At 35.7% G+C, this 27,722-nt stretch overlaps 1 protein-coding gene across 3 annotated transcripts in view; it reads left to right on the top strand.

The window, feature by feature from the left end:
- The window catches only part of Cdon (cell adhesion associated, oncogene regulated), a 96,193-nt gene that overhangs the window by 3,481 nt on the left and 64,990 nt on the right, over positions 1-27,722 (top strand). The window contains exon 1 of one of the 3 annotated variants that reach the window (XM_071616846.1): positions 131-216. The exons of the other annotated variants lie outside the window; for them this stretch is intronic. The gene's annotated coding sequence lies outside the window, so the exon portion shown is untranslated. Of the gene's footprint in view, positions 1-130; positions 217-27,722 lie in introns of those variants that run through there. 3 annotated transcript variants of the gene reach the window in all.

The raw sequence follows: 27,722 nt of genomic DNA, 5'->3' as shown, positions 1-27,722 counted from the left end.
TTGGAAGGCTCCATATGTTAGCAGATCTGAAATCAAGGCATGACTTAATAGCTTATCTTGTAAGGGAAAAGCCCAACCCCAAGGCAGATTGCTATTGGGAACTTTATTCCAAGCAGGACTGTGGTGATGTGTTTTGAGCACTGAAGTGACTCCCCAGTGTAAGTACAGGAAGGCACTTTCCCTCTGCAGCACAAGCATATACACGTTGTAGACTTGGTAAGTTTTCTTTGAATGATCTTTTGATAAATATGTAAAATTGTGTTATAGTTTGTTCTGATGTCTTGTGTAATAACTCTTCAAGAGCAAAGTCAGTCTTTCGCAGAGATGAAGTGCTTGTTTGAATAGGCATCTTTTGGTTTATACTTTTGTTTTGATATGATATTATTGTTTTTGTTATATTGTTGCTAGATAATTGAAATTCACTTAGAGTGCATCTCTGTTGCTTTTGAAGAATTCTGTAGGATTTCTAGTATTTTTGAAGCGTTTCTCTGCAGTCTTGCTAACATGTTCCCCCCAGTAAGTAAAAATATATCTACCAAAAACATTCTTAAAATCTTTGGAACAAAAGCAAAAAATCTTTGGAACAAAATTTTCAAGAAATATTAATGTGTCTTCCTTTCCCTTCCCCTGTTCCCCTTCCATAAATAATTTTTGGAAGCAAATATTTTTTCAGAGTATTAGTCCGGTTTATGTCTTGTATGCTTTTCAAGGAGGACCAGTTCTGATTTGTGGGTGGCATAGTTAATTGATTTTCTTCTTCTGAGAATGTGAATTCCAGTGCTAATAGTTTTCAACTAATCCAGAGTTCAGTAGCCTGTTTGATGGTTAATTTGATATATTTTGTTACTGACCGGAATCGTGTTGTATGGAGTGCACAATTCTTTTCATGCTATTCGCATATAGTCCTATGCCTAATTCTCCTCACAAAACAGTGTGTTTAGAAAATAAAGAAGCCTTTTTGAGAATATGTTTAATTTTTTTTCCACCTTAATCCTGGGCATGCCTCCTACTAGTAGGGCCAAATTGAAAGGAGTCTCGGATAAATTGGAGTAAACACTAAGTGCCTGTCCTGGTTCATAGTTTAGTTGCTTTGCTAAGTAATAAATATTGATGGCCAAGATAATTAAAAAAAAAAAAAACTACCCTGTAGAACATTTGGTTCTGCTGTGTATCAGTTGGAATGTGAGTAGGAACTTCAGTTCTTGGAAGCCAGTGATGTATTCTATTATTGAACTTTTTAGGTTACATATTCTGTTCGTGTTTTCTTGCTTAGAACTGTGTGGTTGATTTTATTTTTGTATTAACCTAATAAACAGAATTTAAAAGTTGACATAAAGCTTGTTTTTTAGCTATTTTTGTTACAGAGTGGCTTACCTCTTCTTATTTATGTGAACTTGGGCAATGATCTTGACCTGGCCTTGGAATCTTAAAGTGTAAAACGGGGATAAAATCAGTAGTCTCTCTTACCACTGTGGTGGGGATTAAATGAGATAATGAAAGTAAAGCGTTTGTCAGATAGTAAAACCTCTATAAATGTTAGCTGCTGTTGTTTTTATTAACTCCTCCTGTGCCTATTCATGTGTTACTTTGATCCAGAAGTGATTTCTTTGAAGTACTAAATAATGAGGAATTCTTGGAAGTTAATAAGAGTGCAGCACAAATAACTGCTGGAGTTTTAGTATGTCAGTTTTCTTAAATTTCCAGTTAAAACTTAGCACTTGGAAACAAGTTGATTTTTTTTTCCTATTTGAGGTAAAATATTGTTGTATACACAAGTGTATAGCTAATACACACAGAGGGAACAGCCAAATGAATTGTTACATTTACACACACCTGTGATTTTGATTTGATCAAGATAGTATTTGTCATATCAGGAGGCTCCCAGGTCCCCTTCTTCAGCCTTCCCTCCCCTTGCAGTAACAGTTATTCTGACTGGTGTCATCATAGATTTGTTTTGCATGGTCTTGAGTTAGATGAAAATGGACTCCTGCAGTGGGTGCATCTTAGCCTGCTCTCCTGTACAACTCGTTATGTCTGCAAGATTTATCTGTGTTATTTTGTATAGTACTGATTCATGTTTTTTATGAATTTTGTTGTAGAGGTCTTTTTTTTGTTTTGAAGTTCATAGTAGTTAATTTTATGAGGGGGGGAAATACCATTTCTTCTCAAATAGTTAGAAAATCAGATTCCAGTGGCTATCTTAGAAAAATCACAGTGACCTCTTTTTTTATACATTACACTGAATTGAAGGTAATAGGTTTACCTTAAATCAATTGCTCTAACAATTTTGCTGCTGTTGTTTTTAGGAGAGAAAAGAGGGAGCCTTAAAATAGGGGAAAAGGATGAGTATGAAATGCCATAATCAATACATAGAATTGGGCAAAAGTAATTATCAGGCCAACATTAGTGTAAATGTTCTTTGAGTTCAAAATAAAACAATATATTTAAAAAAAAAAGTTTGCCAAAAATGGAAGAAAATGGAGCTAGGATGTTATACTGCAGGAAGATTTTTGAAGAATAGGACCACACACTTAATATCAGGGAGAATTTGGCTACTAACCTTATTAACAGTTGCTGTCACACTATGTCTCGCACATGTAGAATTTGTTTGTGTTGTTGGAATTCCCTCAAATACTAAATAAAATTTATTTTGCAAGCAGTGAGACAAGAATACAAAGTGATATGGATGATTCAGAATTTTTTTTTTCTTTTTTGAATTTTGGAGGGGACTGTGGCTGCTGTTAATCGCTCATATTTCTGTTATTGGAAATGTTGATTAGGGATTTTCTGGGTGTTCTGCTTGGACACTAGTCATTTTTTCCTCAGGAGACATTGTATTTAGCATTTGTAAATTTACTAAATCATAACTATTTATATCTAGCTCCTTGATACAAGGTCATTTCTTCACACCCAGCCAGGTGCAGGGATGGGTTTCCTTGGACTCAGAGGGACGCGTGTGTCCTTTTCTCCTTGAATCAGATCACCAGTGGCCAGAAGGTCATTGAGGGTGGAGAGAGCTGAAACAGTGATTTCGAATCTTTTGTTCTGTGGGGCACTCATAGATGCAGGTTATGCTACAAAAGAAAGAAGTACTGTTTAGCAAATAGAGTTGTCTCATGAGAGGACATAGTGTTTTGAAGGGCACAAGCTCTTTTTTCTTGGACATGTTCTAGGATGTGTTCTAGTGGTATTTGCGAGAGGTAACGTGCAAAGAATCTCTTTTGTAGGTGAGAGACTGAAACAAATGATCTTTTTTTTTTTTTTTTTTAGTTTTTTAGTTTTAGGTGGACACAATATCTTTATTTTATTTTATGTAGTGCTGAGGATCAACTGAGCCACAGACCCAGCCCCTGGACCAAATGATCTTTCAGGGACTTTGTAAAAGTACTAAGGTTCCATGAAATAGGCTCTTATGGTGTGGCTAGAGTAGATTCCCACCACCTATGTGGAGGGAAAAATGTGTTCAAGTTCCAAATATCCATTGATAAATACATTTTTCCAAATCAGTCCCAGTTTAAAGTTGAAGACTGCCTCTTCTTGCTGATTCTTTTTACTTTAAGTTTAATCCTTGGTTTGTTACTAACACTTAAATGTCAGATAGTCTGTCTTTGTTTCCTAAAGAGAAAATAGGGACTTTTCTAATATACTAAGTATACCAATATGAGAAATTATAACATTTTACAAGTGTAGTATTTGCTGCCTTTTTGATTAGGTACACATCTGAGAACTTACCCAGATGTGTCCAGTTATTTGTCCCAGTTATTTATTCATCCCTGTGACAGATGTAAAATTTACCTAATGCCCTTCTTGTCTCTTCTTCACTCCAATTTTTCTAAACTTTAATTTCAAGAGAGAGAAGTAACTTATATGGGAGATGAAGGTGAACATCAGTGATTTACCCAAGCAGCCAAACTACTCATGATCTTTTGGGGATCCATGTATATTTAATCTGTGTACATATCTATAAATAGATCTATAAATAGAGTACTTTATGTTAATAATAGGCATTTAGAATGTTGAAGGTCAATAAAATCATGAATCATAAAAATTTCTATTTTATAAAGCAGGACATTTATTGTTTTATATTTATGTATGCACAGAAATACCCTCCCTACCCTCCCTGCCCTCCCTATAATTTATAAGCAGGTCTTTATTATCTTTTCTCTGTTTCCATTACTGTATCTCTTCACTCTCCTTTTCAAAAATTGGTAGACGGACAAGAGAAGATTCAGAATGTGAGATGCAAAAAAAATGCCATTGTGGCCCTTGCTTACACTGCTATTAACTAATCTCCCTGTCTTCACTCTTGGTTCTCCCTCACCAAATTATCCATCTTTCTATGTTTTGCTAGGTAATTGTCTTCTGCAAACAAATCTGACCACGTGTGTGCTCTCCTTAAAAGTTCTTCAAAGTCTCTGAATTGCTCACTTCTTAAAGCCCAGACCTTTAAGGTGTACAGGGATAGTTATCTACCTGGTGCTTCTGCTATCCCCAGCTACTTTGCTTTCCTTGGCTGTACCATGCTTTGGTGTTTATCTCTTGCAGGCTGGGAACATGACTCTCATGGCAGTGATATGATGCCATAATTGTGTACATGTTCATCAAACTCTTATTCTTCCAGAACAATGTGTTTGTCCCTCATGATCACCCCACTCACCCTTTCCTTGCACTTTGCCTACCAATTGCCTAACACTCTACTATCCTGAGTGGCATTGGTGTGTATTTGAATTTCTTGGGGGGATGTTAAAGTGCAAATTTTGATTTGGTAGGTCTGGGATGGAGCCCAGATTCCCTCTTTTTACCAAATTTCCAAATGGTATTGATGAGCTAGCTGGGTGGAGCCCACAGAATAGCAAGATGCTAAGCTGTCATCTCTAGATCCATAATTGATTTCAACACCCAATTTTGCTCTTAAAAATTCAATGAAACCGGTGACTCTCAGTGTCAAGTTCGGGAGTGATACAACAGCTTGAGATAATGAAGTTAAAGAACTCTATAGAAAGCAGCAATAAATAGTTAAATGTGAATATACTAGGACATCAATTTTCACTTATTACTGGAATGCTTGCCAAACATGTTGAATATGTTGATGATTTAGTGTACTTATAATGTATATTTTTGTTCTGTGCAATATTGTTTGTTGCCTAGAGAACGGATTGTCATGTTTTATCTGTTTGCATTTTAAATACTCTCTTACAGGAATCTCCCTGGGTGTATGTAGGTACTAAAAAGTACAGCTACTTCTGTCTTTTGCCAGGGAGATTTCGGATGGTTACTGATCAGAAAAAAAAGTAGTTAGTATTTTCTATTTTATTATAATTTGGTATCTGTGCAGTGAATAGTTGTACATATTGCATATTTGGAGGTAAAACTGGCAAAGGGAACAAATGCTTAATGGATAAAATACTACTTTTATCAGGCTATGAAATTATGGTAGTGACATAAGAACTTGGCAGCCTTTTATATTCCAATAAAAAGAAAAATAGCATCAGAAGCTGAGGATAAGACATTTTTCATGCCCATTTATTTTGGCTTCTTTCCTTGGTGTTGGCCTCAGGGCGTGTGTATAACTAAATAACAACAGAGTGAGTAACAGGCAGTAAGAATTAGGGAGTGAACTTCGTTTTAGTCTAAATGGACTTACTGCGTATTACTCACCTCCATTTCAGTAATTCAGACTTCCTCTCATCATGCTGACTTTGAGAGCAGAAGGATGAGAATGAGACTCCTCCCTTATAAAGCCGGAGTAAGCCTTATTACTTGGCTTGGTATTACATAGCTTACAACATACTAAAAACATTTGGCTTATAAAATGATTATGTGAAGGTGAAGATCTGAATGTGGTTATGTGATTTTTAGAAGTCGTCACAGTTTGGTGACAACTCCTAAACCAGGATTTCAAATTGATGTCCTAGCATCTGAGCAATAGTTCCATTAGATCTTTGGGTAAGTAAATCCTGAAAAGATATTTTCATAGTTCTTAATAGAATATGAAACTCCTGAGTTGAATTACATTGAAATCCTCCTTTGGTGTTGTTCCTGTGTGCTTTGCCTCCAGGTGCATCCTAATGTGTGATCACCTTTTTTTTTTTAACCCAGAGGTGCTTAACCACTAAGCCACATCTCCTACCCAGCACCACCCCTTGCTCCTCCCTGCCCCCTTTTTTTTGAGACAAGGTCTTGCTAAGTTGCTGAGGCTGGCTTCGAATTTGCCATTCCCTTGACTAAGCCTCCTGAGTTGTTGGGATTATTGGCATGTGAACACCATTTTAAAGGTGGTTATTTTATTGTTTCTTCATTAAATCTTGGATGCTTATCCAGAATGAAATGGTGAATTGTGTTCTGCCTTCAGTAGACTTATAGTTTGGTTCTGCTGAGTAGGTTTGGATGGGTTCAAGTATTTTTTTAAAATATCTATTTTTTAGTTTTAGGTGGATACAATGTTTTTATTTTAGTTTTATGTGGTGCTGAGGATCGAATCCAGTGCCTAGGCGAGCACTCTACCACTTGAGCCACAACCCCAGCCTGGGTTCAGGTATTTTTAAAACCCAATTCTGAATACCTCTACTTAACATATTTTCAAATCATATTGTAATCTGATTAAAATTGTTTTGATCTCTAAATCAATATAATTTGATTTCTATTTATTGAAAATTAGGCCTCCTCCTTTTTTAAAAGCCATGTCCCTTTTGAGGTTACAACAAAAATAAACTGATCAGAATTCTCCCCCAAGTCCCAATTTTAAGCTCTAGTCACCATGTTTTAAATTATTTTGTAGTTTAGATGGATTTCTCTCTTAAAAGAAATTGCAATAGTCATATTTTGACTGTAGACCTATATTAGTCTTTAATATAATTTTCATCTTACATTTGAACTAGTTTTTTTTTTTTAAATCCCCTGGCTAACTAAGGCCAATTTTGAGTCATTGTAAGACTGGTTGTTAACTATGGTCTCCTATTAGGCTAGCAAACACAATTGTCATGATTTGTTACTTCTTTTGTGTTTAAGGATGCATTTTAAAAGAACTATTGTCATAGTGGTTAGGTCTTAGAATAATTTCACATTAGTTACTATGACAGCATCCCGCAGTGGGGATTTTAATCATACTGTACAGCTTGTGCAGAGATTTGATATCAGTGTTTTGCGGCATCAGATAAATTTTAGCTCAGGGATTTGACTTTGTGCCTATTACTAATGTTAATAGGAATTTTGTAGTTAATTCCCAAAGTGGGTTTCTGAATGTGAACTTTGGGAAGTTCAGGATAATGCATATTACGTCACTCCCTTGAAATGATAGTAAAAATTGTTTTAAAGAAACAACCAGTCAATGTGTTACTTCTTAGAGACTTGTCTTTCCAGGTAAGTAGATTATTAGGGAAACGATAAGGAAGTAGTTAGCCTTTTAAAGCAGAAACTATAGCACTTGGTCAGATTCATGTGTCTTAGCTAGCTTTGCATACACACAAGATATTTAATTAATTGGTATTATAAATGTCAGTTGGCCACAGAATCAAATCACTAGGTACTGCATATCAAACACTATAGTCCTTCAACAATCCAGAATGATAAACTGAATTTTGACTGTTTCACTTTTACAAATACGAATTTTTTTCTCTTCATTTTGAAATTTGAGTTTTCTGGGGAGAAAGATCCTTTGATGATAAGTGGTAAACAGAGTCCCCATTTGCTTGTAAAGTTCCTTCTAATTCACTGAGAAATACTAGCGTCTTTTGTGTCTGAGTCACCTAGAATGAATGTATATTGCATGTGTACTCTGGGAGTTTAACAGTAAATAATTTGGTGACAAAGGAGTGAAGTATGGCTTTTGCAGAGCAAGGCCCTTGTGTGTTGGGTGCCTTGCAGACTTATAATAATGGTGCCTCCAGGGGACTGGGAAAGAAAAGTCCTGACTTTCTCTGAGCACTGCAGGCAGGGGCAGGGTAGGAGAGATGGAAGGACACCCCATCCTCAGTCCCTCTGTTCAGCAATTACAAACCCTTGTGGTTCTTTTAATTCTGACACAGAATTTTCCTTTTCTTTGTGTTTCTAATGATGATCATTTTTTTTTTTTAACTTTTTTTGAGTCCTTTGTACTTTTAAGAGTATTTTGCAGCTTTTTTCTTCCTTTCTTCTTGCAAGAAGTATTTGAGACAGTAAAATTTTTGTGAAAATAGAAAACATGAATAAATGAGCATTGGTATCAAAAGTAAGTTTTAAACTAGTTCAAAGTCAGGTGTCCTTTAAAATCTCTCTTGAATAGTTAGAAAAGGGTGTTAGTTTCAACTTTAGTCTTTTAAAGCTTATTTTAGGTTATAGTTGCACAATTTATAGTGCTTAGTAATAGATGAAAATTGTTAAATTCTAAGAATTTTTTCCTATGGTAATTCTAAACTGCAAACTCTACATTTTAGATTCTACTGACCTAATGGGAAATATTGAAGTGCATTTTGCCTAAGATAAACTGATTCCTGGGTATCTTGTATTTTTATACTCTCCTCTAAAGAAGTCACTTCATATTTTCTGCTAGCTACTGGGTTTCTTGCTTTCTATAACCCTTTCTTTAGAATAGGCAGAATACTCACATGCTTAGAAAATTGTTTAACATTATATCCCAGCTGAAGATGAAATTTGAAAACCCTTTCCAATTATATTAAAGAAAGGAATTAGTAAAGGGGACGTTTTAGAAATAAAACTTATGTTTGTGTTGGACTGTGAAATGAATATAAGATCTAAAGTATTTTAACTGATTTTAACGGTGACTTTAGGGCACTCCTGTATCCAAAATGTTACTGATGATATTGAGTCAAAATTTGGTTTTTCATTTCTTGAATACATTAGGATGAATTCAAGTTTTGCATTTTTAAGTGACTCAGTATTGCTTTTGCCAATTGGTAGTGATTTCTGTTTTGTTTTCTAGCACTGTGATGTTAAGACACGTGTTAATGCTAAAGCATTTAACCATAGTTCTTTGTATTATTTTGGTATAGATAAAACGATTATTAACTGTTTTATGGAAGAGTTTAAAAATGATTTTGATGATCAGATCCAGAAAGAAGGAAAAGCAGCTCTTCTTAGAGCCAGAGTTTGCCCCTCCTCCCTGGTTGGAGGGAACTGAATTGTAATCTCAGCAGAGTGCAGCTCCCTGTGAGAGGTGTGAGGCTGTTTATTTTCACTCCGGAGATGTGTATACTACAGAAGGAAAACTCTGGCCTGGCTTAACCTAAGCAAGTCATTACTTATCTACGATCTGGCAAGCAATTTGATTAAGGTTGACAGAGCTCATATAATATCAGGACCAGACCCTGTTAGTGATTGATGAGGCATGTCTGTAAGAGCTTTCCCCCCCCCCTCCCCCAATTTGAAAAGAGAAAAACTGAACAAGAATGAATATTTGTTCACCTACCTCATTGCCAAGTATAAACCAAACCTAACGTAGTTTTATCTATAGCAAGTAATGTGCTTTAATTTATAGGCTGTTTCTTAGGTTATAATTCAGAGGCTTAAAAATAATATTATATTTATATCTGTTGGTTAACTTGGCTTTTATACATTTTCTTCTTTTTTTTTTTGGTGCTGACAGTTGAATTCATAGCATCACTGATGCTAGCTAGGCAATTGCTCTACCACTGAGCCACACCCTTACCCCTTACCTTGACTTTTAACTGATCAAATAGTTGAAATCTTAACAATATAATGGAATTATTAACCTATAAGAGATTTTCCTCTTCATTTTCTAATGAAATTGAATTATTTGGGAGTCTTAACATTAACTTAAAGCATTTTCAACCCCTTGCTTTCTCACTATAAGAAAGTAACTTGAACCATCGTAATAGCATATCTGGGTCATTAAGTGTTGCTGCTGACCTCTTTGCTAGACTATTTGCTCCTTATCTCATTCTCATTACTAACAGATTGACATAGTGAGTGACTGGAATGTGCCAAAACTTTAAATCACTAGTCTCCCTATAGTGTTGAGTCCAACCAAAGACCATTTCTTCTTATTATTTGTATGCTTCTTAGTAGAAATGGGTACAGGCTTGGAAGACATCCCTACCCTTATTTATTTATTTATTTATTTATTTATGGCATCAGGGATTTAACCCAGGGGCTTTCAACTATAGAGCCACAACCCCAGTCCTTTTTTTAAAAAAAAAAATATTTATTTTTTAGGTGTAGATGGACACAACACAATGCCTTTATTTTTATGTGATGCTGAGGATCGAACCTGGGACCCGCCCGCCTGTGCTAGGCGAGTGCTCTACCGCTGAGCCACAATCCCAGCCCTCCCCCAGCCCTTTTTATCTTTTATTTTGAGACAGGGTCTTGCTGAGTTGTTTAGGGCCTTGCTAAGTTTCTGAGGCTGGCTTTGAATTTGTGAACCTCCCAAGTCACTGGGATTATAGGCATACACCACCAGGTCTGGCTACCACCCTTACTTTGGGTAAATTTAGCATGTGGGATTTCTAGATTAATGCAGTGCTTGAATTGAAACATGAATTAGTTTTATATAAATAAAGCTTTAGCTTTATTTATATAAAAAGACATAATGCCTTGGCCTAGTGATTGGCACTTGTCACTATAATCCAGTTGTTGATGTTGTTGTGTTTGAGGACGGTGGTTATTGACAGAAAGTGTTGTTACTGTGGTACAGTTCAATCAAAGAGTGTCAGAACAAAATAAAATAGTATGGGATAAAATTTGGGTCGCTTTTAATGTGGGAATAGACTAGAATTGGTTATATTTTTGTTCTTGGGTTTGTTAAAACTTGGCTTCTAGAAATGTGAGCAGTTAGGAAGTGATGTACTATCTAATGGTTAAATTTTGGTTAAACTTCTGGACCCCCAGACAACTGAACACTATCTTGATTTTCTTGCTCCAAATTTTCAGTTTTGTTACCCTTTCTTCCCCTTTTTCACATCCTCAAACACAACATAAACATACTTCAACAATAGTAAAAACATAAAATTATAAGAGAGATATGTCATGTCTATCTTTAGAACATGACATGTTCTTAAAAGCAAGGGATACTTTTTGTTGAATTATTTTGCAAACTTTTCTATTAATGCAGTTTCCCTACTTATCTGCCAGGGATGCTTTCTAAGACTCTCAATGGATGACTGAAACTGGATAATACTGAATCCCTATATGTGTTGTATCAGAGTTATATATGATGCACATATATACCTATGATACAGTTTGACTTATAAATTAGGCACTACAAGAGATTAACAAGAACAATTATTGCATAGAAAAAAATATGACAATATACAATAAAAGTTATGAGAATGTGATCTTAGCTCTCAGTATGTCTTATTGTACTATACCCATGCATGACTTTTTTTCTTTCCTTATTAGGTTGATAACTTTTACTTTTTCATTAAGGGAAGCAGTTTGATTGGAAACAGATATGTTTGTATATTTGAATAGTCAGCATCACTACCCTTATGTTTTGGGGCCATTATTAAATGAAATAAGGGCTACTTTAACACAAGCATTTTGTGCTCCCATAGTTTATCTGATAACTGAGAAAGTCAAGTGACTAAGTGTTGGGTATTTATAGAGCATCCATATGCTGGGTAAAGGGATAGTTTACATTCTGGGCAGGATTGGGTGGAACTGAATAAATACATCCCATTTCTTAGAATGGTCTGCAATTTAAGGCTTACAAATTATTTCTGCAGATAAGGACAAAGTACAATTACAAGTACAAAGTACAAGTATTGTCAGCTATGGGAAATCCCAGTGCTTTCTAGAATTTTATATGTATATTTAAATACTGAGCATGATAGTTATTTCAGATTTCTCACTTTTCTTTTGGGCTTATGTATGGTCAGAGGAGATTCTAAGCACTTCACTGAGATGGATAGCATTAAAGACCACCAATAAAGTGCCACTCCCAGGTTGTTTTAAAAAAAGAGAAAAAGAAATAGTGGGATAGGGTCATTGGATGCAAGTATTTGATTGGTGATAGACCGGTTATACAACTGTTCATCTCACCCTAGATCTGACCCTCTCTCCCCTGTTTTGTTTCTAGTTGGCCAGGATAAGTAGACTTATTCTCCAGTGACTCTTGAAGATTTAAGATTTAGTAGTGGAGGAGTATCCAAGAAACTGGAGCCAGCCAGAGGTTGTGGAATTGGAACATGATGAGTGGTGGGCACAGTTCCCACTTTTCAGTCAGTCATTGCCTCTTTATCTTGTACTTCTTCTCTCTTCAGTAGTATTAGTAATAATTCTTCAAGAAGGAGATGCTTATCATAAGAATTTTTTTAGGTAAGTCTTGAGAAACCCATTCTTTTCTTTTTCTCTACAGATTGGCCTGATTTTTGAATTTTTATCATTGATATCCAGGTTTGCAGAGAAGCACAGTAATTTTTGTAGTGGAATCAAACACATGTGCAGAAAAAAACATTGTACCAAAATACAAGAAATGCATAGACTTTTAAGATATTCCCTCTGGGGCCTATAAAATAAAGGATAGCACTAAGTGTATTGCATTTTTAGTTTTCTTAGGGTGGTAGCCTTGTGGCTATGGAGTTGGCATTCACTAGTTTCTTGTAACTTTTTTTGACTTTGTGGACTGTGAACTTTCTATGTGTTTAATTAGTTATAGTGCCATTTTAGTTAACATTATCTTGAAATGACAATGTATTTTGCTAAAGGGAGGCCAGCCTTCAAACTTGAAATGTTGGATTTTTTTTCAAAAGGAAAAATTCTTATAAAAACTTAATGTTGATTAAATAATGTTATTAATCTCATCTGACTATGTTCAATATAAACTAGATGGAAACATATCAAACTAAAACAAATTTTAAAAGTAAACACTGACAAAACTACAAAATCAATATAACTCAAAAATTTAAAATAATTGCTTTTAAATTTTAGATTGCCACTATTAATCTTAATAGTTTGAAAGATATTTTTGATTACTTTACATTTCGTTTGTCTGTTTGATTTGATTTGTTTGATTTCTTTCAAAAGCAAGATTACCATTGTTTTTCCTTTTTCACCATCAATCCATTATTTTGTAGGCCACCACTTTAAAAGTGCACCCTAATATACATAATACCAAAAAAAGCTTAAAAAAAACTGTGAATGAAACATTTCATTATGTACTAACCTTTATTTCTTGTTGTTTAACCATTTAAATATGGGAGCTGGGTGATAGGCGTGTTCCTAATGATGGGTGAGATATCTGCTGAGTCAGGTGCTTTTCGAGTTTGGCATGCTGTATTGCCATGAGCTAGAAAGTAATTCACTACTCCCACCTCTTTTTACTTTTTTCAGACTTTCTTTGAAAGTTCCAGTATTCTGTAACATCATCTGACCTTCACATGTCATTGGAGCTCCAAATACACAAATGGCCACTAACGTCTTGTGGTATGCCTTTGGCTGATCAGAGTATTCCAGATCACATGACCACAGTAATTCATCAATAGTGCAGAAATTTTATACTAACAAAAATCCACCTTCAGATTTGAATAGAGAAAAAGAACTAAAACCTAGTATTGTGAATCCTTGAGTGGCTGTGGATTCACACTGAAGTAAGTAGGCTAAGAGCAGACACTTTTCAAGGTGTGTTTTAATGGGGAAAGTTTATGCCTGGGGTCATCCAGGGTGATTGTCTCCCTGTGTTTATTAGCTATCAACTCCTAGGAAGGATATTGGAGCTTTCTGCAGTTTGGCTATCTCATTTATAAAATGGCAATAGTACCTATGTTGCTGCTATTATTTTTTGTCATAATTAATCTCATAAGGAATAGTAAGATAAATATGTATATATGTATGTATATATAAAAACGTATGTGTGTGTATACACACACACAGACACGCATGTATAAAAATGTTAGTTTTCCTTAGGACTGTACTTTTTATTCACTACATTAATGGATCCTTACCACTACTAGTACCACTAATTTATATCCAAAATTCAACTGGATCTTTGAAAACTTTAAGAAGATTAATAAAACTGTTTGTGGTGTGACCTGGTTAATTTGTCTAATACTTCTGAAGTGTTTTTTTTTTAACCTTTTAAAAATCTTTGTTTATTTAAATTTTCCAAGTTTCCCAAGGGATCCAGACATCAAAAAACATTTACATATATTCATTAGTTTCCGAAGTGTTTTTAAAATTCTTCCTTGAGAGGTATCTTCCTATTTATCTTCCATAGCAAAAACTAGCTTAATTATGCTATAGAATTTTGATTTAACCAATTTTGCTATTACATGATTTTGAACATATGTAAGTTCATATCATTTTGCAGGAAACAAATAAAATCCTGATATTTCAGTCTATATGCTGATCTCTGTCAGAAATATATGAAGACAGTCTAATGTATTTGTTTTGGCTACAATCCTTAGGAACCTTTGGAGCCTCTAAGGTCATGATGAAAGTACACTATGTACATGTATGAAATTGTCACAATGAATCCCATTATTTTGTACAATTAATATGCACATATAATAATAATTTTAAAAAAATCACAACGAATGATGACTATTTGATGACTACTGAGAACAAAGTAATAGTGCCTCCTGTGTTGTTTATTGAATCTTTTTTCCCTTAGGCTTAAGGGGACCTTTTAATAACATGCATTATTTATTCTGTTTTCACTTTTACCTGTAGCTTTTTGGTAATACTGCATCGTACTCTTTTTTGGTCATCTTCACTTCAGTACCTATTTTAAATTATACATCATGTAGCTGTTGCCTATTGGTTTTTCAAAATGGCATAAAAATAAGTAATTAAAAATTAGCATTAAAAATAAGTACATAAGAAAATGTGGGTCTTCCATGGCAAAACAAGTAAACTCTATGATCAGGTTGTAAAACATTAATGTTGATTCTCTTAAAAACTGTTTAATAGCATTAGACCATTTTTATCATTTCTGTGTTGACTTGCCAGAATGTTTTAAACATATCCATAGTTTATTAAGTAACTTCATAATTCCCAGAAAACATTGTTGGGTTTCTTGCAGTATATGTTTATTCATATATCAAAATTTATGAAGCAGTAATTTAGTGTAAGATACTTCCCAGGTATTGGATGTACAGTGATGAATAAAATGAGCACAGTCTCCGCCTTCATGAAACAGAAATAGTGGTTAATCACACATTGTTTTAGAGCAGTTTGGGTTCACACAGTGGAGTGGAAGGTGCAGATGTTTCCCATACCCGCTACTTCCAAAGAAAATTACATTTATGTGATCTGGAAAATAATCTTGCCTGATTCATTTTTTACAGTATAGTGAGTCAGTGAAATCAAATTCTACACTTTCCCTTCATGACCCCCTGTTGGCTAGGGTTTTACACGTGGGAGATCAAATTAAAACAAAAATCAAGGCCATTACTGAAGAAGGCACTTAAAACTTGAATTGTTAGGGCAATGTGCAGAAAGAGCAAGGGGGTGATGGAGACTTTTTTGAATCAAATATTGGATTGGATCTGACAAACTTCCTGCCTTTCAAATACCAGCTTCCCTGCAAGGTCTAAAAATTTGGTCTATTTTGATGGGAAAGAGAATAATGCAGATAAGAGTTGGGACTCTGGTGCAAATGGGTTCTCTTGAGTGGCAGAGACATGTTGCTATTGAGGACACTGATAATGCTGCTTTGGGGAGATTATATTAGTTGATGACATTGAAGATGAAAAGCCATGGGATATCTTAAGGGACTTGTGACTTAGCCTGTTTTATAATGAGATGTGTAGTATTGAGCTGCTGTAACATAATCCTACTGATTTAAGATAGTGAAAACATAAGTCTTTTTAGATTAGTTGTTAACACTGATCTTCAAAACGGCATGATTTTAGGAAGATTTTATGTGTATATGGAGTAAAATGAGTAACAGCCAACCAAAAGACACAGTGATTGTTTCCTAAAGCTAAATTTATTCTGAAATGATTTCTTGCTTAGCTTTGGTCTCATGAAATATTGATATAGATGGCAGTTCTGAATTTGTAAAAAATTATAATATTCTTGCTTGGCAGAGTTTTGGTAATCTTACATAGTACTTACAGGTGGTTTTTTAAAAGTTAATTTTTTAAAAAAATATTTTTTAGTTGTTGATGGACCTTTATTTTACTTATTTGTATGTGGTGCTGAGAATCGAACCCATTGCCTCACACATGCTAGGCAAGCGCTCTATCACTGAGCCCCAGCCCCAGCTCAAAGTTAATTAAAAAAAAATTTTTTTTGGGTGATGCATGGAATTGAACTCAGGGCCTTGCTTGAGCTAGGAAAGTTTGCTGTAATGATCTACACTGCCCCCATCAGCACCCAGGTGTTTTGTTTTATAATCTTTTCATTATTAACACCCCAAAGTTGTTCAGCCATTATAGTAGTTTAAATTTAGTGAGTCATGAACATACAATTGTCTATATTAGGTTATGGCTTCTTTGCTCTCTCTCATGTATAAGATTTATGCCCAAGTATTTATGATACCTCAGTTTCTAGTGTGGTTCTTTCTCTGGCCACAGACTTAATTTTTAAATTTTTCTCTAGCAGAAAGGGGACTACCCACTTCACTTTAAGGGCACATTATTGTTCCAAGTCCTGAGGTCAGGAGGACTAAAAGCCTCTCCATAAAAGTGCTTTTTAGATGTTTTATTAGTACTGCTGCTGGTTATTTTAATTAGTAGTATGTTTTATTTGTACCCCAAGGCTGTTTAAACAAAGATTGTAATTCAGATAAACAAAATAATATCTGATGTTTTGGAACACCCACACCTGCCATCTGGGCCTTTCCTCTGAAGGTGCTTACTTAGGTTGGCAAGGAAGCCAGGAAGAGAAAAAGATGATTATGTGGAGTGATGCAATGTTTTAAAACATATATTCTTGGAAAGCTTGATACCTAAGTTCTCTCTCTCTCTCTCTCTCTCTCTCTCTCTCTCTTCTCCTTTATTCTCTCTCTCTTTCTTTTTCCGTCAATTTTGAAAATAATTTATTAAAATTTTTATTAGCATGTATGATACCTATTAATGAGATTCTCCGTATTTCCATTCATTTATGTAGTGTTCACTATTCAAATCCAACCTCCCCTTTTCCATCTAAGTAGTTTTCAAATTGGTTATGTGATTTGTTTGTCAGCAATAATTCTTTTAAAAGATAAGTGCTGAATCTTAATGAGAATACCCATTTTCCATTGTATGTGCATTTCTGACAGTGTTCCAGAATTCTGTGAATACCTCACTGATAGTTTGATTGTAAATTGGTGGATGTCACTTGCACAAAGCAAGAAAATTTACTAGATAAATTCCTCCTGTTTTTTTTTTTTTTTTTGCCTGAATATAAAGTGTAGGAACTGCCTTTCCAAGTGATTCCAGTAGAACTGTTAACTTCACATCTCCTACTACTTTTTTAAGTCAGCACATACAGTCTTTCTCACTTAAACACCGAAGGGCTGAACTTTTTTGGGGTTTTTTTTTGGTACCTGGGATTGAACTCAGGGCTACTTGACCACTGAGCCACATCTCCAGCCCTATTTTATATTGTATTTAGCTACAGGGTCTCACTGAGTTGCTTAGTGCCTTGCTTTTGTTGAGGCTGACTTTGAACATGCAATTCTCCTGTCTCAGCCTCAGAGTCGCTGGGATTATAGGCATGCTCCACCGTGCCAGCCTGAACTTTTTTTAGAGCTGAAGTTTTGTTGTTTTGGGATACCTTTGCTGTTTCCTCTCTTTTCTTCTTTCATTAGTGCAGTTTTAGGAGTCTGCCAAAGATGAGGCAAAACTATAGTGTAAGAGCTATACCCAAACTTTTAAAGTTTTTTTTTTTCTTTTCTTTTTATTTTAAACATAGCAGTTGTAAAATGTTTGTCATAGAATTCTAAAACTGAAAAAAATTGTGGGGATTTTTTTTCCCCTTAGAGACAGATTATGCCATGGTGGGTTAGTTAATGTTCTGAGTAACATTCTTGAGGAAAAGAAATTATCGATTTAGATCTAACTAATAATTTGATTTTAAGTAAATTATTTTTAAAAACGAGATGCTCTTCCTTTTGATTTTTTTTTTTTTGTAACAAAAGGTTCATAATTCTTAGCGTTAACAAGAGTTAAAGATGTCAGAGATTTAGGATTTTAGGAAATGAGGGCAAGGTTTCTATTTCATTATTCTACTTTATCTACCCCTCTCCCATCATTTTTCCCCAAGTACCTTGAATATGGCTTGAATGTATCACCCAAAGTTCATGTGCTGGGAACTTTGGGGGACACAAATCCCTAGTACAACAATGTAGAGAGATGGGACTTTTGACAGGTGACTAGTCCATGAATGCTTTACCCTCAGGAATAAATTAATATTGTCTTCATGGGAGTGGGTTAGTTATGGTGGGCCTGAATTCCTGATAAAAGCAAGGTTGATCTCTTGTTTTATGCTCTCTTGCCCTGCTAACATGGGATGATACAGCACAAAGGTTCTTGTGAGATGCCAGTACCATGGTCTTGGACTTTCTAGCCCCCATAACTTTGAGACAAATAAGTCTGTTCTTCGTAAGTTAGCTAGTCTCTTGTATTCTGTTATAGCAGCAGAAAATGGAAAGAGCTCTCCATACATTTTTGTGGTTTTAGGTTGCAGATTGCAACCTCCTTCTCATACTAGTCCTTAGAAAGTGGGTTGAATGAAGAAATCTCAGGAAAAGCTCAGGAGCCAACCCTCAGCTTTGTTAAAATTCTCAGACTCACATTAGCCATCTGATGGATAAGGTTGTAATTTTTTTTTTTTTAAACTCCTAAAAATGAACCAAAACAGAAAATCCTCATATTGTGTGTGGAAGTCAACAAAGGCAAATCTTTCCAAGAAGAGTCAGAACCTACAAGGATATTTACATATATCAACATGTAAAGGTGTATCTTATAATTGTAGACCATGACTATAATTGTGTAAGTATGAAATACGAGTGTAGTGGAATATAAAAACTTTCAAAATTGTGTCATTAAAGAAGTCAGTTACCTTGGAAAACTCTGTATTTAGTCTCACATTGCTGTTATTTTGCCAAGAAATTTGGTGTTCTTTTAGCATTTATTGTTTATGGTACATTTTTAAATTTTTTTATTAAAAAAATATAACTATTAATGAAGCTGGGCGCAGTGACACATGCCTGTAATCCTAGCGGCTCAGGAGGCTGAGGCAGAAGAATCATGAGTTCAAAGCCAGTCTCAGCAACTTAGCAAGGCACTTAGCAACTCAGTGAGGCCCTGTCTCTAATAACATATTTAAAAAAAGGTCTGGGAGTGTGTGGCTCAGTTGTTAAGCACCACTGTGTTCAATGCCCAGTACAAAAAAACCACAGTACACACACACACACACACACACACACACACACACACATCCATTAGTGAATAAATTGGGTCATTATGTTGGGGCTAACACTATATAGAATTAAAAATCAAGTATAATCATAATGAGAATGATTTTTATACTTGGTTTATACATTAGTACTGAAAATAGTTAACAAAGGATTTTTTTTTTCAAAAAAATTTTGCTCCAAGATGCATCATTGGAATAAGTTATCTGTCTTCCAGGTTGGTCTGTATGCTGCTATGGTTTTTCCAGTGCATGTGTTTCATAGGTGTATATGTGCACATTTCTATCTCAGTGTGCTCAAGTTATTTCTTTTGACCGTCTAATTTGCTATTGCCCAGTGTAATGTTACAGTGCAGTGGCTGCTGCTTGATACAGGCTCAGCCTAATGGAGTTGTTCTAGCAAACTTTGCTTCATTTCTGGTAGACAGGCAGGACCTAATGCCAAAGACAACTTCTCAGGCTCTTCATGCTGTATTGTGCTGTGTGTTTACAAAGATATTGTGATCTTAATTGACTTGTTTTTCTATCTTCATCTTTTTTCAAGAGGACATTGTGTCCTGATTGTTACTTTGGTTTTAACTGCGTATCACTGATTTTAGGTTTTTCTGGGGTGTGAGTTTCTTGTATAGGTCATTGTGTGTTTTTACTTATGTTTGAACCTATCAATTTGTGCCAAGTATGTACTGACTACATAGTAATCTGCGATTGACTTGTATGTCAACTTTTGAATGTGCCTGGAGAGTCCCATTATCAATGCACAGCCACTCTTCCATGATAGTGTGACAGATTAGATAAAGCTGTTTCTGACCTAATTCCCATCATCAATTTGAGCAAGGTGAAGGTTCTTGAGAAATCTAGCCTTCTTCAGTTATTTTTTCTAACTTTAAGGATGGAATAGGTTACCTGGAAACTACTATCTGAATGTTCCAGATCTCTAGGAAGCTAGGTTACATAAGTTACTGTTACAGGGATCTAGTATTAAACTGGCATTGATTCAAGTTTATTTATAGCAAAAATACTTTTTTCAATAATTTCAATTTTTTTCTTGTTTGCTCTTTTTTAAATGCTTGACTGTATATATTAGAATGTATTTCATGGACATTAGTTTCATATTGGGGCTTTTCCCCCTTTGTTATTAAAATGAAATCTAAACTAAACTAAATTCCATGAGGGTGAGTCTTTTGTAACTGCCAGGGAAAACCCTCTACTTATGTTGTTGTTCCAGTGCATCATTTGGTCTAAGCAGAGCACTGGACTTTTAAACAACTGTATTAATTATGTTACCTAACATGTATATACAACTCTTTTTCAAACGCTTCCAAATTCCTCCTCATCAAAAAGGTTGGAGTCAAGTGTCTGATGGCATCTTTGAAAAGTCTGCTCAAGTTTAGCTAGTTCTTAGCAAACTTAAAAATTTTGCTTTTAGCATTTGTTTTGTGGTTACCATAACTCTGTTATTTTTTACCAGAAGTCAGTGCCAGCAACAAACTTGAATATCCACTGAATGTTGCATTTGCAGCAAGTATTGACTCCCTACTTACTTGCCAAGTAATCCCCTTGCACTTTACTGTATTTTATCTTTTCAATAATCTCTCTCAAATGCTAAGACATTTTAGCATTTTAACCATCTGTATGCAGCTCTGTTTTTAAATATTTGTAAGGCTCCTATATAATTCACTGGATGCTAGAATTATTATCTCCACAACTCTGGTTTTTTTTTTTTGTTTGTTTTGTTTTTTTTGTGTGTGCTCTAGAGGCAAGGAGAAATAGTCTGTTAGAAAGAGTGGAACAGAAAACTTGACTTGCCCTCTTTAAAAAACACCCAGATATTGTGAGTAGAACCTAGCTCAGCTCACAGGCCCTCTCTTTGGGTGTAATTAGTACCACATTGATTCAGGTTTGCAGCTGCCAGCCCCTCGCTGTTGCCTTTTTCTACTGTGACCCTTGATCCTCATGACCTTTCCTGGGGTTAGTCGTAGGCCCTTTTCATTGTGTTGGTGCTGAAGTGGCTCATGTGGAGTTGATTATTTCTTTGCTCATTTGGCCTTTTTGGTGCCATAACTCCGAGTCACTTCCATTTTCCCCTTCTACTTTTGGTGGTCCACAGTGAAAGGAAATGCATTTGCAGGGAGCAGATAGTTTGTATGCTTGGCTGACTCTACTGAGACTCAGGAAGAAGTGGGGGAAGGGCTGTAAAGTCTGTAGGTGCCAACTTTTTAAAAATAAATTGATCTGAAGGATGGCATGGTCATGAATAAGTGTTCATAAAATAGATACTGTCTGCATTTCAAATAAAGAGAGCTTTCCTCACAAGAAAAGACTCCTTATCAGCTATTGAGGGTGGACCTCGGTTTTGGTATTCTGCAGCTCTCCTTTATAAGATTTATATATTCCTCCTACTGACTCAGAGCTGTGTGGCAGGTCAATGAATGCATCATTGTCAATTTCACATGAGTGCTTTAAGGGATTCTTTAGTTTTTAATAGAACCTGCATGACCCCCAGAGAATCACATGCTTTTAGATAGTTTATTTCCTGCAAGTAACGTTAGCACTTTTCTTTGCTTCTTTTTTCCTTGCCCTCCACCCTTCTGTAAAATCAATGAAGGATGTGTGCCAGCTGTTACTCTCATTTTAGGAGACCCCATGTGGACAGCATGAAGTCTGTCACTGATCAAAGTCTAGTCATCACTACGGAGTGAACGGTTTGGGAACATGTCTGATTACCCTAGACCACAGTACCTTTGAAAGGCATATCAGTGTGAAATCCATTGACATTTCTATGTTTGATCCCATCCCTGCATTAACAGTTTTTGTCTTTTCCTTTTTGTTCTTAAAATTTTTCACCAATAGTATTGATAGTGTGGCTAATTTTGAATAAGTAGTTCCTATTCCTTTAAATATGGTGATTTTTTAGGATTCAGCTTGAGCCTTCCTCCTCCATTTAGGTCAGCAGATATGTTTGGTTGCTGTTGTTCCCCAAAATTTCCATCTATCATCCAAATTTGTTGAGATCTTCGAGTGTCTTTCTGCTGGCCTTCCAGATCTCTCCACACCTTCAGGTACAAGCGCCGTCCCCTCTGACACTCTACACACAGCAACCATGAATGACCCCGCTGCTCCTCATGTGTTCCTTGTCTTAGTAAATGGATATCATCCACTCACTCACTGGTCCAAGTCAGAAATCTGAATAGCAGCCTCAATTCCTTATAGTCAAAGCAGAGAGGAAACAAAAAAATGGAGAGGTGAATGCATTCCAATCGTGTCTAAGTGGGGTGCTCTTTCCCAGTCCAAATCATTCAGTATCTAAATTCTGTCCATTTATATGTCCATGTCTTGAATTAGAAAAAAAAATCTTTTGAATTTATCCTTGACATTCCTTTAGTCCAGGTTTCTGGTCCCTCTCACAAGAGTCTTCTAACTTATCTTCAGCCATTCTCTACATTGCAGTGAAGATGGTTTTTCAAAGGTACACGTCTGAGCATGTTCTTGCCTGCCAAAAAGCTTTTCTTTCTCTTTCAGGTAAAACTGCACACCTTAAAATGATTTATGTTGTTCTTTATGCTCTAGTTTCTACCCACCTGTAGTCTTACCTCTTGTTCTTGCTCTTTTTTTCCAGCCCATACTTCCTTGCTTTCTGTACCCCTGATGCTACAAACACACTGTTTCTTTTGCTTAGAATCTCTCTTTTCTATTTGTCTTACTCCTTCCCTGCACCCATCTCCCAAATTTATTCATCTGATTTCACCTCATCATAAGACTTCCTTAAGAAGTCTTTAACCCCAGATACAGGTTGGGTGAGTCTTCCATTTTTCCTATAGCATCTGTACTTGCTTTATTCTGTGGCTCACCCCTCCCTCACTCACTTAACTGCTTTAATCCCTGAAAACCTTTATTTCCTAATAGCTCTGCCTCTTAATGAAAATGATGTATGTTGATTTTTGTTTGTTTGTTTTTGGTGCTGGAGATCCAACCCAGGATCTTATGAATTCTAGGCAAGTGCTTTACCGTGTTCATTGATTTGCTGGAAAAAAATCATGATATGTACTATCCCAATCCAAGATAGCCAGTTTTCACAGGGAGGGGAGGCTGAGACAGGAGGATTTTGAGTTCAGAGCCAGACTCAGTAAAAGCAAGGTGCTAAGCAACTCAGTGAGACCCTGTCTCTAATAAAATACAAAGTTGGGCTGGAGTTGTGGCTCAGTGGTTGAGTACCCCTGAGTTTAATCCCTGGTTATTGCCCCCCCCCCCCCAAAAAAAAAAAACCCTCAAAAATCTTTGTTCTTAAATAAAGTGCACTAAGTTAATTATACTTGTCAAAGGAGGAAGAGAAGACTAAGGACAGTGGCTATGAAGAGGGGATGGTAAGTAGATTCTTCCAAGGGGGTGGAGAGTCAAGACAAAGTTTTAGATAGGAAATCTTTTTAAGGCACTCAACTGTCTCACTTTCAGACTTCACTTAAAGTTACAATAGAGAAAAACACCTTATAGCACAATAAAAGTGAAACGTGAGAGTATTTCATGACCTGTGGACCACCATAGTCAGAAGACTAGGAAAAAATTCTCCCTGTCCTTCCTTTTATTTGGCATCTGTCCACAAAGCTCCCTCTTTTGGGGCCATCCAAATGTGGCATGTAGTCAAATTTTTTCTACATGATGCTTCCTGACTATAAAAACCATGGTGTCATATAAAGTGATGAGTGTATCTTTGCCTGAAGCTGTAATATCAAAGTACCACTCTCTAGAGTGTTTTTCTTTAGTTTCTTATTGAAAAGTTGTTATACTGAATGAAAAGAAGCCATCCAAACAGGGGAATCACTTTTCAACAGCCTCTGTGGTAAAATGTTGCTATCTGAATAGTTGCCATGTACCCTAAATCTGGACTGTAATTCTGTCTGTGCTTGTTACTTTCTTTCCCCTGATGCTAAACCCCACGCAGTGTCTCATTTGTTCAGGGTTCCCAGGATTGCATTGTGTGTGACATATAGTAGGCATGCACCTAGAATTTGTTGCATTGATCTGGAAGCAGTGGTGCATTCTTGTAGTCCCAGAGGCTCAGGAGGCTGAGGCAGGAGGATTGCAAGTTTGAGGATAGCCTCAGCAGCTTAGCGAGGCCCTAAGCAACTTAGTGAGACCATGTCTCAAAAAATAAAAAGGTCTGGAGCTGATGCTGAATAGTTAAGCACCCCTGGTTTCAATCCCCCATACCAAAAAAAAAAAAAAAAAAAAATTGCAACAAAGGTGAATTCTTCTGCTTTGAAATCTTTTAATACTTTGTACTCTTTCACTGGACTTAAAGCATTTTTCTTTATTCCGGAGTTAATCATGTTCATGCACTCCCCTGCCACTTGTTTTTTTCATTTGAGCTGCAATTTCCTTGAGCTCTTCTTAGTAACCTTCAGAAATTATTCCTCCCTCATCTTTATACCCCTCACAGGATTTTACCGGAGTAGATGTTCTAGGTCTTGAATGAATTGATTGAAAGACTACTCCTTTAAAAGAATAGGGGTCCTTGAGAAGTTTGAGTAGGAAATAATGTTAACTTCTTAGCTAAATTACTTAAAATTTCCAGGCTGAAAGTCGCATGTGAGGAAGGTTCAGGTAGTTCCATGTGTTAAAAAAAAAAAAAAAAGTGTATTCAGTTTCTCTAACTGAAACTGTGCTGAGTTAATCTTGATTGCACATAATCAAGAAATTTTTAAGTAGACATATTTTAGTTACAGCAGAAAACTCATTTTTCCTCAACAGTTGATAAATAGCATGTTTTAAAATAGATGGTTTGAAAATAGGAATCACTCCTTTTCTGAAAAGAAAGAAATCACCATGTTTCATGCAGAATAAAGAATTTCCTATTTCGAATAACTACACTGATCCAAGTAGCCAAGTTTTTGTTCACAGATTTACCAAAGTTATTCCCTAAACGTGGAGGGAAGAAAAAGGAGGAGGAGGAGAAATTCAGAAAGACAGCCTTGATTGTTCTTAGGAAAGCAAAGGCGATGCTTCAAAAACAAAGTAATCAAATCTAAAAATTCAGGAAAGACTTTTCCCAAAGGATTATTCTGGCAGCATGTTGAAGAGGGGTTATAAAAGCAGTAAGTTCACAACCTGAACAATAAGTTAAGTAAACTTTAGGGAAGTATTTCCTTTCTTATTCTAAGACGAGGCATACCTTTTGCTTCCCTTTGCCAGCAGAAATGCTCCTAAACCTGAGATAGCATATAAAATATGGTTTGTTACACACAACAACTTCTACATACATGGGATGGAGAGGCATAAAGCTCTGTAATTTAGGGTATGCCAGCTCTTCTTAGTAACCTCAGGATTCAAGGAGCAGCACTCTGCCAGACAGGATTGGGGAGCCCTCCAAACATTTCTGTAGCATGGAGGAAAAAATTGTCCTGTTCTGATCTGTGGGTTTAATATTTAGCTGCTCCATTTTTGTTTTGTTTTGTTTTGGTACCCTATAATCTTTTTCCTGAAAGACTGGACTACCATGGGCTTTCCTGGGAGCAAAGTGACTACTAATCATTTTCTGAGACACATCAGAACTGCAGTAGGAAAGATGGAATCATGTTGGCCACTAATTTGATCTGAAGATAAGGAGATAGAAGGACTTTCTTATCGTCATGACAGTTCCTTCTAAGGCTAGTGAGTTAGATGAGCTTTAACAGTTCTGTTCTTCACATAGGAATTCAACGCAATTTAAAATCCAACCCCTTGAATTATTTCATTACCTCTAAAAGTTAAGTAAATAGAAGTCTCTCTATATATACTACATGGATAAGAGAATCAGTAGGGAAGAGAGAATACGGTTTTGAAATGAATGGCAATTTATTTTTTGAATGCCAGCAGATTTTCCCATAAATTGTCAGCAATTTTTGCATACAAATTTATTTTTAGAGAAATACATGTTATAAATTAAAACCACATGGCATAACAACAGTGAGTAACTCCTTATCCTACTTTGCAATGGATTTTGCGTAAAAAGCAGAGACTTTTTTTTTTTTTTTCTGTCCATGGTGTTTTTTTGTCATTGGAAAGTTAGAGATTGAAGAGGTTTGATAAATATGGCCTGTAGCGTTTCTTTCTTTTTGCGGTTACATTTATGTAAGTTTAAAACATTGGTAGAAAAATCCCTAATAGATTAGTGAAGTTGCCTCATGCTCTATGAAGTATTTTAATTGATTGCTTAAAGTCATGTTTTATATCCACATTTCACTTACCGCAATGGGAGGATCTACACCATGTGCTGATGGAGGGATTTCCTTCATGTGCTGATGGCTTGCTGGGGATTAATGGGGATACGGTTATATACTGGTGCCTTCCTTTTGGAAAACAACTTGATGCTGTGTATTAAAAGTCTTCAAAAAGTTTGTACTCCTTGACCCGGTAATTCCATTTCTAAAAATCAATCCAAAGGAGATAATTAAAAGAGAGGCTCAAGATTTATGAACAATAGGCATTACAGCATTATCCGTAATAGTGAAAAAGCAAAAAAGGTGCATATATACACACAAATACATCTATTCAATAGAGTATCTGCAAATGTTACAAATAATGTTCATGAAAGATTTTAATAAGGAAAAATGATCATTATTAAAAGGGTTTAAGATGTCACATATGTTGTGATCTTACACAAATGTACACATACATGAAAAGAATTAGAAGCACATCAAAATATTGTTTTGTTTTCTGCAGGTAGGATGGTCATGTTTACTTTCCTTTTCATATCTTTATGTATTTTCCACACTGTGCTGAATGTATAAGGGGTTTTTGTTTGTTTGTTTTGTTTTTTTGATCAGTGAGTATTTGTAGTAACATATACACTGTCACATATGTGGAAGAAAACCTTGAATGGCTTATTTAAGATAATAGGCATTATATTAACACCAACACTGAGTGCTTTTAAAAAAACAGTTCTGAAAAAATAAGATTACGTACCCCATTTGAATCAAATGTATGATATGTCAAGATCATTGTAATGTTTTGAGCAACTAATAAAAAAATAAAAAAAAGTTCTATTGACAGTATGATTTCAGTCAGACTTCTACTCTATCTAATATGATTTAAGTCATAATTGTGTCTTAAAATTTTCACATGAAAACATTTAAATGCCTGAATGCTAGGACAGAGGTCAAACAACTTTCAGTAGGTGTTGTAAAAGTGGAGTTGCCTGGTGGACTCTTCCCAGAGGCCTTTTCTCTACTGGTCACAATTTCTCTATCAGAAAAGAGAGTAAGAGAAGGTGGGATAGCAACTGGGCTAAGGAAAGGAGGGCTGATTTGTCCTCAAGGTCAATTTTTATGGTGAGAGAGATGATATATATATGTTAAGGCCACTGACCTGTATGTAAGATGGCAGGAGTTTTGTTTATTTGTGGTAGACTTTGTCAAAAATGTTCATTTGCCAGAGAGTTCAGGGAACAT

Source organism: Marmota flaviventris, chromosome 9 (genome assembly GCF_047511675.1).
Source record: "Marmota flaviventris isolate mMarFla1 chromosome 9, mMarFla1.hap1, whole genome shotgun sequence".
Taxonomy (NCBI): domain Eukaryota; kingdom Metazoa; phylum Chordata; class Mammalia; order Rodentia; family Sciuridae; genus Marmota; species Marmota flaviventris.
Note: the sequence above shows the minus strand (reverse complement) of the source record. Positions and strands in the feature narration are given on the sequence as shown.